The 7,363-nt window shown below is 37.8% G+C and overlaps 1 pseudogene; it reads right to left on the bottom strand.

The window, feature by feature from the left end:
• Nucleotides 1-4,258: 4,258 nt before the first annotated feature.
• Nucleotides 4,259-7,135, bottom strand: LOC101040736 (SUMO-activating enzyme subunit 2 pseudogene; annotated as a pseudogene).
• Nucleotides 7,136-7,363: the final 228 nt, after the last annotated feature.

Raw genomic sequence — 7,363 nt, 5'->3', positions numbered from 1 at the left:
GAATAGTTGATACATAAATTTGTTAAAATATTTTATTTTAAAACCATGCTATTTTGATTTGGTGTTATAAATATAGACTTTAATGATTGAAGATTCATGCTTACAAGGAAGTAGACAAGACAAAGTTAGATTTAACATTATTTGAAACATACACATATAGGAAAATAACTAAGGGGAGCTTTATTTAGGAAGAATTTTTTCAAGGTATTTGAAGATTTTTTTGTGTGCAAAATTATATATTTGCATTCAAAAACTTACTTGTTTATATAAGCAGGTTGACCCAGTCCAAATTACTGTGTACTTTTAAAACAGTAAACTTTTTTTTTTTGAAACGGAGTTTCGCTTTTGTTACCCAGGCTCCCAGGCTGGAGTGCAATGGCGCGATCTCGGCTCACTGCAACCTCCGCCTCCTGGGTTCAGGCAATTCTCCTGCCTCAGCCTCCTGAGTAGCTGGGATTACAGGCATGTGCCACCATGCCCAGCTAATTTTTTGTATTTTTAGTAGAGACGGGGTTTCACCATGTTGACCAGGATGGTCTCGATCTCTCGACCTCGTGATCCACCCGCCTCGGCCTCCCAAAGTGCTGGGATTACAGGCTTGAGCCATCGCGCCTGGCTAAAACACTGAACTTTTAACAAATTTGATAATTCTTTCAGTGATACTATAAATTTAGCGTTATTTAATGTACATCTATTTAACGGTGTTGTATTTTCTTATGTTATCATTCACAAATTTTAAATTCAATATAGACTTTTTCCTTGTAATTCCCTCATTGCGTGCTTGTGGTTTTCAAAGCTTGATGAGAGTTACAAAATGATTTGACTTGGCTTTTTTTTTGTTAATGTAAATAAAGCAATACATAAGTGTTTTGCTTTTTATAAGCATTCAGGTGCTTCTTTACATGGGGTTGCACCAGAAGTAGGAATAATCTTCTAAGGAGAGTTGCAGGATTTCTGGAGTTTCCTAGATACCTGGTCGGCAATAGTCAGGGAAATGTGGGTAATTTTAATTCAGTAAGTTTAGCAATAAAATATCTCCTGATAAAATGGAGGAAATATGCACATAAACAAGACAATGTATTTAGTCTTTCAGTTAAATGTGTACTCTTTTCCAGCATAATAAGGGCAAATTATGATTTAGGAGACCCTGGATGGTTAACTTCCTTATGTACAGTTAATGAATCTTCAAAAGCTGTTAAGGTTGAGAAGTGGGGCTAATCAGGTTATTAAGATCAGAGATAAGGTCTACTTCAGATGACTAACAAAACAAACAGATCAAATATCACAAGATTTGAAGATTCAAAACTTTTCCTGAAAATATAATCTTAAAACCGAAAAGCTGTATGAAAAAGAAAATGTAACAAAAATGCATTACATGGATCAGCTCTTTAGAAAAATGCAAACTAAATATGATTTAAGAAAAAAACGTAATGATACTGGGGCAAGGGTACATGTCTTTGTGTTTTCTCTGGTATGAGAGAGCCATATCTTAGCTTTCTGTAATAGAAAATTAATAGTGAATATAAACATTGAAAAATGGAAGCTTTTACTTAATCAAAAAGAAAAACATCTTTACATTGGAATTCATTGGGAGTCATCACAGGCCTGTGAGGACAAGCTGACTTTTTTTACTGGCTAGCATGGTAGAATTTTGGTTCATAGTAAGGGCTAGTAAAAGTTGACTGAATGTTTAATAAACATTCTAGTTTTTTCATTTTCCTAGTGATATCCTTTCCCACTGCATGTAGTCATTTTGGAACCATGAACTGTCACCACTCAAAATAGATTACACGATTGACTCTTTGGTATCTACATGCAGGAAAGCATTGATCTAGTACTCATGATCAACAGACATGCCAAGGGATCTTGAAACTGGTGGAGAATTATGGCTTTATATAAGATTATAAAAAAGAAAGAAAAATAAACTGGGAAAATCCTGGAGGATTGTGCTGAAGGGACTATGCAGACTATAGGTGGTGTGTTTGAGAGAATGGAAACACTGAGAACTAGGTGGAAAAAAAAAAAAAAAAAAAAAAAAGAAACATCAGAACTCCCAGGGGTTGGGGCTGAAGTTGCAGTATTGGCCCTAGAGAAAATCCTGGATGGTGTATATGTTGATAACTAGAGGCCACATGACCATAGGGAACTTTTGGGTGGCTTATGTTTACAAACAAAGGTAGTCAACTGGGAGGATGTTTTCCTGGAGGTGCCCGGAGGCCCTATTTACTCAACTTCACTGTTGTGTTTCACACAGAAGATTGTGAGTGGCAGAGTGTGTATCATATATTTGTCATTCCTGCTCTAGGATCTGGGACATTGGTCAATGAAATGTCCAGTTTAATTGGGATCAAGTCAGGGAAGCTTTAGGAATCTACTTTCAGAAATTCAAAGGTATAGAATTAAGGAATACTATTAGGTTGAACCATATGAATAGAATTTTATTTGATCTTTCTTGCAACATTCTATTATGAAAAATTTCAAATATCTAACAAAATTAAAAGAATTCAGAGGACAACAGTATTAAATTTTTTTTTTTTTTTTACTAAGATTGAGGAATTTCATTTTGTTTACTTTGGACATCTTGACCATGAATCCTCAGGTTGAAAGATGGGTCAGTTTGTTCGTTGGGCTCCTAAACACTACAAACTCCAAGTGTCATAGCTAGAACCTATAAATGTAACTTGTTATGAAAAGTGCAGATAATGATAATGATTGTAGGTGAGATCTTAATGCATAGCACAAAAATGCCATCCAAATATATTTTATTCACTGTAGCTATAAACCCAGGTAATAAAAATGCTTCATAAACAACAAAATAGTTTATTGTTTTGAGTATGAATATGTATTTGGTTATTCAGAAGTTTTGATACTTTTATGCGAAAAGCCTTTAGCAGGTGATTATTTTAGTTTTTTAAATATTTGCATAGACTGTATTTTCTGATTATTTTCACTTGTGAAAATAGGATTTCTGAAAGAACCTGTATACAGGCTAACAATGAAATGATAGTCAATTTGAATGTCAAATAACCTCTCAGGATTTCCTATGTTGGTAGATATGATTCAGATTAGAGATTTTGAGCCCACAAAAGATGCCTTTCATATATCTCCCTAGTCTATTAATCTTTCACATTAGTCAGTACTTTTTAAATCCATTGAAAGATTTTTTTATGCCTGTTTAAAGATGGCTTCTTGAAAACCGTAACAGTAAATGACAGATATCTTGATTAAAAAACAAAAATGAAAACAAAGAATAAAATCACCAAGCTCTAGGCCATGCTGTTGTTTTCTGTAAAGTGGACTTGGGCATAACATAGGTAAGTCACTTTTTTTCCTGGAATATTATTAGGTGATTTAAAATAATTACAGCAATATTTATGGGAAACTGCTGGCATTTCAGGTTTATGAAATTGCTTTTTAAATGTGCACACAATAGAGTGCCTTTGTTTATAAGGCTACAAGCATTGAACCAAAACTAATAACTAAGTTTCCCAGTGCCACACCTGAAAAAATGTGATTTGCTGCATAATTTACTGTTTGGACAGACTTGCTGCAACTAGAAAATACATACATTTGTGTATGCACACACAAACACACAAACCTCAATTTGATGTTTTCCTTTCAATTTATAAGAATTAAAATTTTAGTCTTAAGGATTAACATGAGGGTATGAAAGATGAGCATTTTATAGAAAATTACAAATTACATATAATATATGCACACATATACGTGTATACATATATATGTGATTTTTACTGTGTATAAATTTAAAATGGCTTGCAAAATTATTATTATTATTATTATTTTAACAAGAATGCAGATGCCATTTATTTGGTCCATAAGTATAGTCGTTATTTGAGTTTTACAAAACATCGAATATAAATAACCTGAAACTGTAACAATACACAAAAATTGGCTTCTTACACAGACATACCAGGCAGTACAAACTGAAAACTTGAGTAAATTAACATTGTTTTACATTAATATACATAGTGCCATTTAACATTTTAAAACAAATTTCAATGCATAGCACTTGATACTTCTTTGAATCTGTTTCAGTTAGTTAAGAGTATGAAAATGGTTAGATCTAGGCTAAAAATAATTCTTCTTCTAGCCAAAAATAAAGGCATAATATTTATAACCAGGTATAAACTTTACTAAATCACAATATTTTGAAACTAATGATACCTAAGGGTATTTACATTAAAAAGGCAACATGCACTGTGTTGTTTTATATCATGACTGGTTATGCATGCACTTTGTTCAAAGGATTTTTAAAACTATATTCCTACTTTCAAAACAGCAATACTGCAATGTGTCTAACAGCTTTAGCAAAATGAATGCTTTCAAAGGGAGCAGAATCATTTTCAAGTCACTAGTGTCAATTTTTTCCCTTTGGAACAAAGGACATAACAAATAATCTGGTTCTGCCAGATAAACTAAGTAGTAAGAGGGTTCTGTTTAGAGGCATTTCTGTTCAATCTAATGCTATGACATCATCAAGCTCTTCCTTCTGTTCTATACGTGACCTCTTTGCACTGAGATTCTCTTTCTCATCTAATTTCCTCTTGCGGCTTCTCTCTTCTTCACTGACACCAGTATTATTTGAAGAATCTTCATCCGAATCAACTATGAGAACACCATCTTGCTCTTGAGCTGTGGAGGTGGAAGGCTGAGCTCCGTCATCACTGCCATTGGTTATGCTCTTGGCAGCATCTTCCGCTCGTTTGGGCCCCACTTTTTCCGGGGCATCACCAACAACTTCAAATTCAACATCCTTTCCTAGGTCTTCACTATGAAGGATGTTGATCAATAAGGTATAGTCCTGGAGGAAGTCATCTTCTTGAAGCCAGCTGACATTTCTTTTTTTTTTTTTTTTTTTTTTTTAAGCCACCTGAGTAGCTGGGAATACAGGCATGCCCCCCTGCACCTGGCAATTTTTACTTTTCATTTCATTTTTTTCATTTTTTTTTTTTTTTTTTTTTTTTTTTTTAGCAGTGAGAACTTTATTGGGGAGGTTGACTTTGGCTTCCAGAAAAGAGGGAAGGTGGGGACCTAGTAACAATGACTATTTATTCCAAGTAGGCCCTGGCCCTGAACCCAGGGCTCCCACAGGGCAAGGGAGGTACCTGAGTACCCCAGGACCAGGGCATCCCAAGGTATCATGGCAGCTGTGTGGTTCAAAAGGAAGTTTCATTGAGCTTCATCTTGGGAGGCATGAGGGGAGTGCCGAGACCAGCAGAGGGCCATGGGGCTGGCATGGGTGGCCGTCGGAGCTCCGGCCCACTCCGCACCAGTTCCTGGCAGCGTTCCACAAAGCTGCCTCCCCCACGGCTCCGGGCCTCAGCCTTCAGGGGGCTCGGGCTCCCGCGGTGGCCGGACAAGGAGGTGTTGCTGGAGGCCGAGTGGAGGCTGGTGAGGGAGATTCGGGGTGAGGGGCTGGGAAGAAAGCCCCACGAGGGAGCTGGTGGGGCCAGCTCACAGTGTTCAGCTGTTCCATCAGCTCTTGCTCTGTCAGGCCACCTGCAGGGGCCTGGCCAAGGCCATCCATAGTGAGGAGACTATGAAAAATGTCCATTAGCTGACATTTCTAATTCCAAATTCTGACAACTTCTTATGATTATTAGCCCCTGTCTCTTCCTCTTCGGAAGATATTAGGATTGTTCCTTTCCCATCTTTAATTTGGACATCTGGTGCTACCATTGCAAATTTTTCTTTAACTATCTTGTCTTGTAAGATGAGAACAGTCACTTTATGGACATTCAGCCGCACAGTCACCTCCAGTTTGCTGGCACATACGTAACAATTGGGGTTGGGAGGATCCAGTGCACAAGGCACGAGAAGCTTCTTTCTTGGATTTGGTTGTTTATTCAAAAAAATTGTTCTGCACTGGTCTATTTTTCCTGATAAAATCTTCAATCCTTCCAATACTATCAACCCAGCAATCACTGCATTAGTAGTAGCAACAGCAGGAATAATGTTTCCTGCCATTGATTTGATATCAAATCTACTCTTCATATTCATACTGAAAATATGCATCCTGAGGTTTGCAGCAGAGGTTACAAAATCCATTGCAGATGGGTCATCCTTATCCCATATGAGCTCAGCTCCATCCCCCTTTTCTGCGAAATGAACTCCCAAAGTCTCAATGCTCTTTGAAAAAAGACGTGCATAGCTCTTTACATCTAGAACCTGCTGGCCTTTCAGGCCCAACTGGTGTTCATTCTGTTGATCTGATGCATTCGTTTCTTCTCCTTGACTTTGTACTTCAGCCCAGTCCAATGGAACTGGAGGTTTCCTTTTCCGCCACAGTTTGTCCATTGTCAACAGATACCTGATATCATCTTTAAAAAGCTTGGTAAAAAGTTTAACTGGATCATATCCAGTTGATTTAGCCCATTCCTTAGTGGAAATACGTTTAATGTCACCATCTTCATTAGATGCTCTAGCTCTGGCTTCAGCTGCTGTTGGTTCCCAGGCAGCTTCAGGGTCAGCTCTGTCAGGAGATACTTCTTGATCAGCATCTTCTCCCCCAAACAACTGGTTGAACAAGTACTTTGCCCAAACGATGCAATGTATAGGTTCTGAAGGTGTGTTACGAATTGTACAGCCAGGAAAGGTTCTCTGGGTCGGCTTAGGATGACATTCATAACACTCAGTCACACCCTTTCTGATTGCAGTTACTTGTCCAAGATACCCAGCAGTTCCACTTTCAATAAGAGGAACATCAGCTGCCAGGCACATTCTATTAACATGGTTTCGAGCAGCTCTGTTATCTAAAGCATTCATAACCAACATAAACTGTCGAAAAAATTCCACATTATAGTCAGGGTTCATGATGCTGTCATGGTAGGCAACGATATTAGCTTTCGGGTAAAACTGCAGTACACTTTCCTTGGCAACCTGTGCCTTTGATCTTCCAACATGTTTCTTTTGAAACAAAAACTGTTGAGGTTGCTGACATCAATAGTATCCAGATCAATCAGGTCGATGTGGGAGAAGCCGGTGAGCATGAGGTTCTTGAGGAGCTCGCAGCCAATGCCGCCCATGCCCACCACCAGCACTCGGCCCCTGGCCACCGCCTCAGCCAACTCCCGGGGCAGCCCCTGCGATAGTGCCATGGTGGGACAACCACGAGCGTGGCCGCAAAATTATTTTATACTTAATTCTTTTATCTTGTGATCTCAAATTACAACATGAGACTTTGTAGATTTCAAATGGACAATTTGGGGCATCCATGAGGTGTCAGAATACAACTGTGAAGATCATTAATTTTAACTATGAGCATACAGCTATGCTATTTATTAATCTTTTCTATCATTTTTCTTATCAAGCTTACATTATCACAGAGTATAGGATAGATTTT

The sequence above is a fragment of the Saimiri boliviensis genome, chromosome 4 (genome assembly GCF_048565385.1).
Source record: "Saimiri boliviensis isolate mSaiBol1 chromosome 4, mSaiBol1.pri, whole genome shotgun sequence".
Taxonomy (NCBI): Eukaryota; Metazoa; Chordata; class Mammalia; order Primates; family Cebidae; genus Saimiri; species Saimiri boliviensis.
This window is presented reverse-complemented; position numbering and strand designations above follow the sequence as displayed.